General features: G+C 45.4%; 1 long non-coding RNA gene across 3 annotated transcripts in view; it reads right to left on the minus strand.

Moving 5' to 3' along the window:
- Positions 1–10,380, minus strand: part of LOC119055716 (uncharacterized) — a 47,982-nt gene extending 37,602 nt beyond the window's left edge. For all 3 annotated transcript variants that reach the window (XR_008389707.1, XR_005083741.2, XR_008389706.1), the window contains exons 1-4: positions 10,212–10,380; positions 8,557–8,622; positions 5,309–5,502; positions 3,746–3,843 (exon numbers count right to left, since the gene is read on the minus strand). This is a non-coding gene — a long non-coding RNA (uncharacterized LOC119055716). The remainder of the gene's footprint in view (positions 1–3,745; positions 3,844–5,308; positions 5,503–8,556; positions 8,623–10,211) is intronic.
- Positions 10,381–10,767: the final 387 nt, after the last annotated feature.

Raw genomic sequence — 10,767 nt, forward strand, 5'->3', positions numbered from 1 at the left:
CCATCTAGAAACCCACACTAACACCACTGGGGTGAAGCAGAGGAGAGAGTCATGAATATGCTCACATCAACACACTTAGCTGGTAACTTCTGCATCATCAAGAAAAAACAGTTTTTAAAGGCTTCAAGCTGGTTGGTTTTAACTTACATATTTTTCCCAAACCCCTCCAGCCTCTCTTTTCCTGGGTCTTTATATATATATATATATATCCTGTTCTTACAGCTATTTCCACTACCATGTCTATGTAATCTGAGTAGAGGTTCAGTGTTTAAAATTATTTAGAAGCCATGTATTCTCAGCCACTAGAGTTCATTAACACAGTAGGTGTTAAACCCTACTTCCCCCCACTTTTTTATGCTTTTTGAAGACACCTATGTATGTATGTATGTATGTATGTATGTATGTATTCTTGCTCTGGATTTCTCTAAAACCCTATTAGACCTACATTCCTATTTAAATTTTTGTTTTCCTTGAATGCCCTGCGTGGTTCTGTTAAACCACATGCCTGAACCTCTAGCACAAGGAACCACAAAAAGAGGACACACCACACAAATCTCATTCTGTGTACCAAGTCGTGAGCTATTTGTCCTTATCTCTTCCTCCAACCTCGCTCCACCTTGCTCCTAGGTTCTAACTTCATCGCCCATTTTCCATTTACATTTTCACCTTGCCTAATGAACTTGACCCTCCAAACCTTTTCTCCAGCTATAGATACTGAGATCCCTCCCAGCTAACAACACTCTGGATTCTGGTGGTCTCCTCCCAGCCTGAACTATTTTGGGTCAATACCTCTCTGATGTGGCTCTGTATGCTCTAGAGTCATCAACCTCATCCTCCTTGAGTTATACACCAGTGAGGCCACCCAGCCTCATGAACAGGAAAAGGGTAAGGAGGATTGAGGAAAAACCCAAGGACATTTGGAAGGAGCAAGTAGGTGTCCCTTCTTCAAGATGAGAGTACTCACCCCACTTTCAAAGAAAGACATTATGAACCTTCTGGCAATAGATCCTGAATCCCCTATTAGTAAACTAATGGGGAGAACTTGGTGATATCTAAAAGGAGTTTTAGGGGCTCAAAAAAGCTGTAAACATGTTTCATAAAGAGTCAAGTGAAAAATCAATATAGGTTCTCATTCAAGTTGATTGTCGGTTAACGCTTCCTAGATTACTTTGCCTATAATAGTTTAACCTCTGAATATCATTCTTAAGTTCTTGCATGTTTCTGAAATCTCAGGGGGTAGGGGGGTGCTCTCTCTGCTCCCAGGCTTGTTCCACTCAAATTCACCTTCAAAAGTGTCCAGAGACCCTTCCATTTGCCTGCTGGGAACCCCTTGGTGATTTCCCAAGACCACCAGCTCTTTGGTCTGGATACAAGGTCCTGCGGACCAGGGCCTGCCTCCTTACCTGTTTAGGTATCTCTGTCCCTTCCAAGACTCTCCTGTGAGGCAGGACCTATGTCTTCTTTGTTTCGGTATCACTATCAACAAGAGTCACACCCAACCCTTGGTGGACACTTCATAAATCGTGACTGTATCAATTGATTAATTAATTAATATCATGGACAAAGTGCTCCTAATTGGAGCCTAATCTTGTTTATTTCACTTCTCACCTTTTTGTGAGGAAAAAAAGTTAAGTGACTTCACTGTATTTTCAGCTGCTGAACCTCAGCATCTCTGGACTTTACTTACAGAAGCAAGTCCACAGACCTAAGGGAAGATGTGGCCAGGACACCCTCCACTGTCAGTGTCAGCAAGGCTGAGGTCCTTGAACTTGAAGCCTATCCTGGTTGGTGATGTGGAAAATAGCTAGAAGCCACTGAGAGGCTGCAGCCAAGGGGATGCTTTTCTAGACTGAACCCACACACCCGGACGGCCCCCAGAGATCCCCAGGGCGAGTGAACATCCACTAGCACAGGAACTTGACTCCCCACGGAGGCCACCCTAGCACCAAGCCCACCCCTATCTTGTTCCCCAGTGCCCAGCGTCTGACGCCCACTTCCTCTTCTGCGTTCCACAACAGTGAGGTCTTCCAGAGCCCAGTCTAGCTTCTGTTCCCACTTGCCTGCATTCCAGAATGTCTCATGGAAAGGTTCCTACTTCTCCAATTTTTCTCCCAAGAATGCGGGGATCTTCTGCTGTCCAGGAAAGCCAGGATCCTTGCGTGCACTCAGCGGGTTGCAGTTCAAGAGTTCTCTCCTTGGTAGTTCTTGCCAGTATGAAGCAATGGTAGCAATTGCTACTCTCCTTACACCCTCAAGGCTCAAAATAACCCAGCGATGGAAGCACAAAGCAAAGGTCAGCAGGCACTTGTCTTGTTGACCTGATGACGTTTTTGCTAACTTGGGCCCCTTTGTGAAAAGCAATTTCTCTGGCAGGCAGCTGAAATCAGGGTGTTGAGAAGAGGCAGTGTGTGCAGTAGAAAGAGCAAGAACTATAGAACCAAAAGGTCCAGGTTTAGGTCCTTGCCCCCAGCTGTGGGATCTTAAACACGTCTTCAAACCTTTCTGAGCCCCCTTTGCCAAGAGTCTAAGAAGTTAGACAAATATGAGTCAGCCACATATATAGCAAGCAAACAGAGAACCGGAGAAGTTAATCCTTCCCTGAGTGTCAGGTTCTTCCCCCATGAAAATTAGAGCAAAAATATTCCCCCTTGAATCGTCTCAGAAACCTCCTGAAGCTCAGAGGGGTTGAACAGCTTTCCAAGGTCACACAGCTAATGTCTAGAGCCCAAACTGAGCCCAGCTTTGTCTAATTCCAAAATCACATCTCCCAAGTTTGATGCATCTGAAGTAAAATAAGACACATACATCGTTTCTGCTTTGAGCAAACTCAAGTGTTTGAGAGACATTATCTTTACACATGAAAGTGTGCCTTGGGCCCCTACATATTTAGTAGAGACGTCTTGGACATGCCCCTTTTTCCTTTGCTACTGGAAAACCTGGTCCAAGTTTGTGGCTCCCCGAGAGCGAGATAAAGGGCCTTACCAACATCCGTGGTGTGTGTGCACTTGCCTCACATGCCCAACCTCACTTCTTTCTGCTTCCCTACACTCTTTCTCTTTACTACACTGTTTGATTCGAAATAATACTTTATCTTGTTATTTGGGGGTGTATCTTTGTAAGTAGACTGCCTTTGTATATTTTGTAGAAAGGTAGAGGATGAATAAATAAATAATTCACAGCTCTGCTCTACCCCTAATGAAGTACAGACAGGCCAGGTTTAGACACTGGTTGGCCAATGTCTGGTTTCAATCCTCACTCTCTGTGAGGCCCCTGACTTTAAAGCCCTTTCATTGCTAACGTTGGGACCACTCATACTCCCCCACTCTATCTACAAGTTCATTCATTAGGGGTATTGGTGAGCCCTGATGTGGGCAGTCGGGATTTAGGGAAACAAGTACATCAGTCTGCTGGGCCCCTCCAGAGGCTGGTCCCAGTTTCACTGAAGGCATTCCCAGTGTTTCTGACAAGCTATGTCTCAGGGCCCCACCAAGGCCATTGAGTTCCCATCAGTCTCTGTGCCTACCCTCTGCTGAGATTTCCTGCTCAATCACCAAGTTCCTCCAGAACTGGGCCTTTGCCCTTGTCAGACCCCATCCTAGAGCCTGGAGTCCACGAGCCAACCCAGAGGCCTTCAGGGGCCAGGATATGAGCACAAAGTGCGCAAACTTGGAAGTAAAGGCGCTGAGGCTACACTCAGAGTTGACCTTCGAAATCAGTGGATCAGAACAGAGATATGCAAATTTACCTGGAGGACCTAGGAAGGCTCCAAGCAGGAGAGGTTGGAAACCCCCATGGCTTCCGGAGAAAGATGAGTCACAGCACAGCACAGCTCGCCAACCTTTGCTATTGAAAAAAAAAGAGAAGGTCACAAAGTCAAAGATTTGATCCAACAACTTGTAATAGTATAAGCCCATTGGCAGGACTGCCCCTGCCATGTGATTAGCAATTGAGAAGTCTTACAAAGATGTCATTAAACATTTGATGGATCTATTTCTTCGTGTTCCTATGTCATACTTACTGCCCAGCCCTCCCAGGAGGTCTGCTTGCAGGGAGAGCGTGAGCCTATTATGACAATGAAAACATACCATCCCTGTAACCTCAATTTAGCAAGTTCCATGGATAATTTGGTTCCTGAGACCTTCTTCTATCTCAGGAGGAGAATCTACTCCTGAGTCACAGATAGGCTGCCAGCAACTTCACAAAATAGAAGTCTAAGTCTGAATGCCCACAGGATCACAGAGAATTCACCAAAGGAGAGAATGTCACCTTATAAGACAGACCCTTCAGCAGCCAATCCCTTTGGGATCATTGGGTAGGCTATTTAGCTGCCAAAAGTACTCTTTTCTACATTTGAAATTCCACTTCTCTCTGGTCTCCCTGAAGCTGCCGCCCACAGTGGCAGCTCTCCCCATAAACCTCATCTGCTCTGGTGAACTTCCTGGCAGCTGCTCTCTATCTGGACTGCATACCAAAGTCCCCGGAGAGCAAGCGCCATGGGCAGGACTCACCCTGCCCCCTGTGTAGTTGGGCCAGACTCTAACCACTGACCAGCACCCTGTAGATGAGCGTGATTTCCAATATTCCTCTCCATCCAACCAGTTTCATTGCCTAACCCCCTGAGACCCATGCCTTCCCTCCCACTGGGCTCCCTGGCAACCACCACCCTGCCCAGCTCAGACAGGAAGCAGAGGTTGTCTCCTGGAGTAACTTACATATTCAAATTTTTCCTATCCTAGTACACTAGGATATGAGGATATCCTAGGTGTTACTGGACCTGTATCAAGAAGGAAGAAGGGGGAATTACAAGAATATGGATTTACTGAAACAGGTATTTTGTGTTTGGCCATCCAACTGGAAGAGGTCTTATTTAAACTCTTGAGGGAGCAGGGAAACGGGATCGTTCACCCACTGCTGGTGGGAAATAAAATTCTTGTAACTTTGCTGGGAAACAATTTGGCAGTGTAGTATATTGAAATGTCTTTAGAACTCAAATGTACTTTAAAAAATCAATTTTACTTCTAGGAATTTACCCTGAGAAAATAAAGATATACACAAAGATTAATCTGCAAGGATGTTTCTTGCAGTATTTTTTAGTACTAGTGAAAAACTACATATAAATTATACATGTAACAGAAGATTCGTTAAATAAATGCTACATTTATAGAATGAAATACTATGTGGTCTTTTAAAATGATACAGAAACACATTGATAGACGCAGGAAGACGTTTATAATATATTGTTAAGCAGAGAAGAAGGTTACAAATTTATACATGGAAAAAACCTGAAAAGATTTACTAATACTCTTACGCAGTCATTAATTTGTTCTGGAACGTGTGACGAGTGCTGCAACTGATGAGTACCGAACAATGAGGCGTTTTCTCTTGCAGGGCAGCATGGTGACTCATCCAAGTTCTCTCAAGTGCAATGAGTCCCAAGCAAGCTCCAAGTGCCGAAACATTTTGTTTCAGTCAAAGTGCAACAAGTACAGGGTTTGATGAGTCCTGAAGCAAACAAGTACAGAGATGTGACTACATTTGAATGGTGGAATTTATGGGTAATTTTTATTGACTTGCTATCAGTATTTTCTCCTTTTTAGGCATAAATATGCATTACTTATATAATAAAAAATGCAGTAAAATCTGGGGTTTTTTTTTAGAGTATGGACTTGGTAGTCACACAGACATGGCTTCAAACCCCAGCTAAGCCACTGATTAGCCATGTGTCCCTGGAGCTGTTCCTTACATTCCCCGAGGCTCAGTTCCCTCATATCTAAAATGAAGATACTAGTGTATTTTTCACAAGCCTGTTGTGAGGATTAAATCGGGAAGCATAAATAAAGTACTTGGCACAGAGCAGACACTGAATGACATTTTTCCCTTCCTTCCTGCATGTCCAAAAACACCTCAGAATAACAACTGATGAACAAGAGATGGTCAAACACACACACGGAATCATGTAAAATGTGAGTTTGAAAAATTAGGAGGAACCCATATCTAATGCTCTACCCTTAATTCTTTCTTTTCTGACCTCCTCACTCCATGCAGCAGTGGGATCAGGGAGCTCCATTGTTAGCAAGCCTGTCTCCCAATCCAGGCGGAGTCAGGCAGGTAGTGTTACCCAGCCCCACCAGCAGGTGGGGCCAGTCTCCACCCTGTACCTCCACAGACCCTGGTGCACCCACTGGCCTGTAACAGACAGCAGCTCATGGAAGGCTACCAAAGTGGAATTGACTGGAAACACCTGAAACCCTCTTCTCTCATCCCTATGTGCTCCCACCTCAGTTCAGGTCTGGTTCATGGCTCCTCCCCCTGTTGGAAGTCTCATTCTTACCACTTTGACCTTGAGCTTCCTCGTTCATGATTTCAATTCACTATCAGGAATCCAGCCGGGATCTGCCCTGTCTCCTCCCAGCTTCTCGTTCATTCACTCTTCAAATCTTACAACCACCTGATGGGTTCTAAACTTTGTGCCAGGGTATAGAGATAAATGGATCAGCTTCTGCTGGGGAAAACCAGCAGGGACACAGAACAACACACCGTAAAGCTCTGTTATGGTGACTATTACTATTACAGTACTTCTACAGCACTTACGTTATGACAGGAGGCGTGTTAGTCATGTATGTTACGCTTTCTTCCATCCTCACAGCCTACCTTCCTGAGGTAAGTTAAAATGATCTCCGTGGGCCCTGGCTGGTGTAGCTCAGTGGATTGAGCGCAGGCCTGCAAACCAGAGGATTGCAGTTCGATTCCCAGTCAGGGCACATGCCTGGGTTGCAGGCCAGTTCCCTGCAGGCTATTTCCCAGCAGGTGAAGCCGTAGAGGCAACCATACATTGATGTTTCTCTCCCTCTCTCCTTCCCCTCTAAAGATAAACAAATAAAATCTTTAAAAAAAAAAAATGATCTCCGTGGGAGGGGGAGATGAGGCACAGAGAAGTAATTTGCCTAGGATAGCAGAACCAAGACTTGAACTGAAACTTCTTTACACTCTTAAAAATGGCTGAAGATACTGCGGAACTTTCCTTCATGTGAATCATGTCTCGTGCTAGTTACTGCATTAGAAACTAGAATAGAGAACATCGTTGAACATTTATTTATTAATTCCTTTAAAATAGCAGTGGTAAATTCATTACATGTTAATCTAAATAACATGCTTTTTAATCAAATCCAGTTATATAACAATTAGTATGAATAGCAATGTTTCACACGGTTGCAAAGCTTTTTAATGTCCTACAACTACACCCAAACATAGGTCGTGTCTTTTTAAAGACTAGTTGTGATGAACCTAACAGCTCATAGTGAAAGATGCGAGTTTTATCCAATTCTTATTTTTATTTGAAATCAAATTTTACCATTCGCAGCAGACACCATCACTTGTCTTTCTTAAAGTGACACCCCCCCACTTCATTATTTGGGAAAAATTAAAAATCTGCCACCCACCCACATCTGAGTAACCGTAGTATGTGTGCCAGTTGCTCTTTCAAGGGAAATAATGTTCCATGAGAAAAGGCCCTGCTCCTGACTCCCACAACTGCCCAGTTCTTTCCCCCAACACTGTCCCTGTCCTTTGGGGTCTAGTGGAAATGCTCTAAGTGTGCTCACCATTTTATCACACAAAAATTAAAAAGGCAGAGATACCCAGGGTCAAATTTACTGTATTTGACCATGTGTACTGCTTCATCAAGAACATTCTTAAGTGAAACTGGCTTTTACTTTCTGTACAGGTGTGGCGGTGAATCATACGATGCTCACTGCTATGGTTGGGTACCACCACCTGGACTCATCCTGAAGCACAGCAGTTTGGACCTCTGTTGCTTTTGCACCATCACCTCAAACACCAACTCAGAGAAAGGGCAAATGACATCTTCGTCACAGTATGAAAATAACTCTGATCCCACGGACCCCTGAAAGTGTCTCAGGTTCCCCCAGGGTCCTCAGACCATGCTTTGAGAACTGCTGCTCTGTATGGGACTGTCTGGGATGTTTTGGAGCTGTGTGAGCTTCCTCATGGATCAAAGTTCAGATGAAAGCCCCACCCTAAACCCAGACTACACATGACCCCCACAACCCACCTGACCTTGGCCAGCTGCTTTCTCTTACCTCTAAGAGTCAGACCCAGTCCTTCAAACTGCAAGGTCTGGCTTAGCTAGACCACTGACCACCCATCTGTCCTCAATCTAGACCAACCTCACCAGGGCGATACTTCAGTTCACCTCACACCTATAATACTGAGTGGAACTCATCTGTCCCATGTCCTGACTGTGTCGGGCATGACATTATTGAATTTAATTCTCATTAACATCCCTGCAAGTTAGATATCATCATCCCCATTTTGCTAGTGAAGACACTGGGGCTCAGGGACACAGGAATCCCACACAGAACTGTCTGACACAAGAGCCAAGTCCTCGCATTGCCTTCTGGTCCATCCTCACAGTGCCGTTCCCACCGCCTGTCTAGACTTCCTCCCCTTTGGTCCGCCTGCTGGTGAGGTTCCAGCATGGCTCACACCAAAATTTCCTGAAATGAGAAAATTCCCAGCACTGGTGGCTTTACTCACCCAGTGTCAGAATTCCTCATATTCACAAATCACTCAGATGTTGGAAACTCTGAGCCTCTTCAGTCCCTGGAAGAGATAACTGATAAAGTCAGAGCTGAGTTCACTTCTGCCATTGTCTGGAGTGTGTGAGGCCAGGGGATTCAGCTCTTCCTTTGATGGGGGCTAAGGGGTACTTCCACCCAAGCCGATAGTTTGTCATCTCTGTCTTTGTATGAACACAGAGTTGATGTCCTCTGGTCCCTGCCTCTTCCTCAGTGCCAGGGGCTCCCTGAAAAAGCCAGAGCCCATTCAAACCAGTCACAAAGCAACTCCCCAGGATGTGACTAGGATAAGAACCACATCCGAAGACTCAGGTTCAGAACAGTTTTCCAAAAATAAACCCAAAGCTTTAGTAAATAAAGCATTAGGAATATTTTACTTAGGAAAGCAATTTCACAGAATGGCAAAAAAATAAAACTATTGTCCTCAGCCTTTGTTCAGACATTGTTCATTTCTGGTACGTTTTGCTAAGTGGTGGTTTCATATCTGACATTGATGCAAGGGGAAATGACCCATGTTTATGAAAATTATACCATTTCTTCAGAAACCAGTGTCCTTTAAGCACTGGTTTGTGACAGGGCAGAGAACTTGATGAGGATTCAACATTGTGGTGATTAAAGCCAGGCTAGGAGGAATATGTAATTTGTGCAAAAGAGCCAGGAGAACAGTGGCTAAGGAAGAATGCCATTAAATAAATCGGAAGGGGACACGGCTGTGCAGTCTTGGCTCCCCAGAGTAAGAGGGGACAAAAACACAAAGAATGATTTCTCAGGACATAGAAGCAACAACACTCGGCATAAGGGAGGGCAAAGCATTTGGTATAATGGACATGAACTAAGCCTTCCCTTACGCATGCCACCAGGACAAACAGACCCTATCACTGCAAGTGTGATCTTCTTGCTGTCACTCATTCATCCAATAGTTCACAAGCACACAGCCTCAGCTGGGCTCTGGGGTATCTTAGTGATGAAAGCACTGTCTGTGCCCCCAGGAAGCTTCCAGACCAGTGCGGGGGAGAAATCGTGCCAACAGTAGAGGATGGGAGGGTAGCAAATGCCATCAGTTCTGATGGGGAAGGAGTTCTACCCAGGAAGGCTTCCTAGTAAACATGGCAACTGACTTAGTTAAACTCCCAGTGAGGGTGGTGGGTGGGGGTTGCACAGATGTGGACGTTGAGAACAGCATGATACTGCCAAATACATCAATCGCCAACTTTCTGCATCTGCATGACATCCTTTCACTTAAATCCTTCAGAATTAGTGTAACTTCTATGGCCCTTAATTGAAGCACGGTAAGCAATAAATTATTATATTTAACTTAGAAAAGCAGCACAAGCTAGTGGTGAAAACCAAGGGGCTGTGGAGGACAGACAGACCTAGGTTTGACCTGGGCCCCTGCCGTTTCCTAGCTGTGGACAAGTTGCCTAACCTCGGGGAGCCACACCTACCTCACAGGGGTGTTACGAGGAGTGGGATGAAGCAATCCGAGTGTCTAACACATCACATTTCATTCTTCCTCTCAGCTCAAGTGACCACATTCCAAATATCCCTCAATGCCATGGATTGCTCTTACTCTCCAACTCCACAAACTTCATCCAGGCTGCCATCATCTCTCACCTAGACCGTGGATGACCTCAGCACCGTTGTCCCAGCTTCCTGTCTTGTTCCGCTCAGTCCATTCTTCACACATCAGCCAAACCTGCTTTAAAACACCCACATGCCCGTGCCTTTCTGCTGCTTCTAACCCCTCGATAGCTCCCCCTCCCTCGTCCTCAGATACAGTGAAACAAAGATGGCTCACGGGGCCTTCACCGTGTGACCCCTGCTCCCCACTCAGCCCCGTCTGCCCCCACTGTCCCATCACACACCAAGTCGCTTTTGCTTCCAGAACTCTGAGTGTACTTCCTTCCACCTGGAACACAGCCCCTGGGCCCCCTGCCCAGCTACTTCTCCAAGCTAATGCCTCCTCTTTCCCGCTGCTCTGTGCTCCTTCGCTTCTTTTGGGAAGATTTCCGTGATGCTGTCCCCCAAATGCCACAGCAACACGGGATTCAGGCCCCTCACTCTCACGCCCACTATTGCCATTTCCCCCACTGTCACACTCTGTTGAAATCTGCTTCTCTGTATCCACTGTTGGATAGTCGTGTCTTGGGAGCAGGTTTTGTAGTTTTTA

This window comes from Artibeus jamaicensis, unplaced genomic scaffold (genome assembly GCF_021234435.1).
Source record: "Artibeus jamaicensis isolate MK-2021 breed Jamaican fruit bat unplaced genomic scaffold, CSHL_Jam_final scaffold_1019, whole genome shotgun sequence".
NCBI lineage: Eukaryota > Metazoa > Chordata > Mammalia > Chiroptera > Phyllostomidae > Artibeus > Artibeus jamaicensis.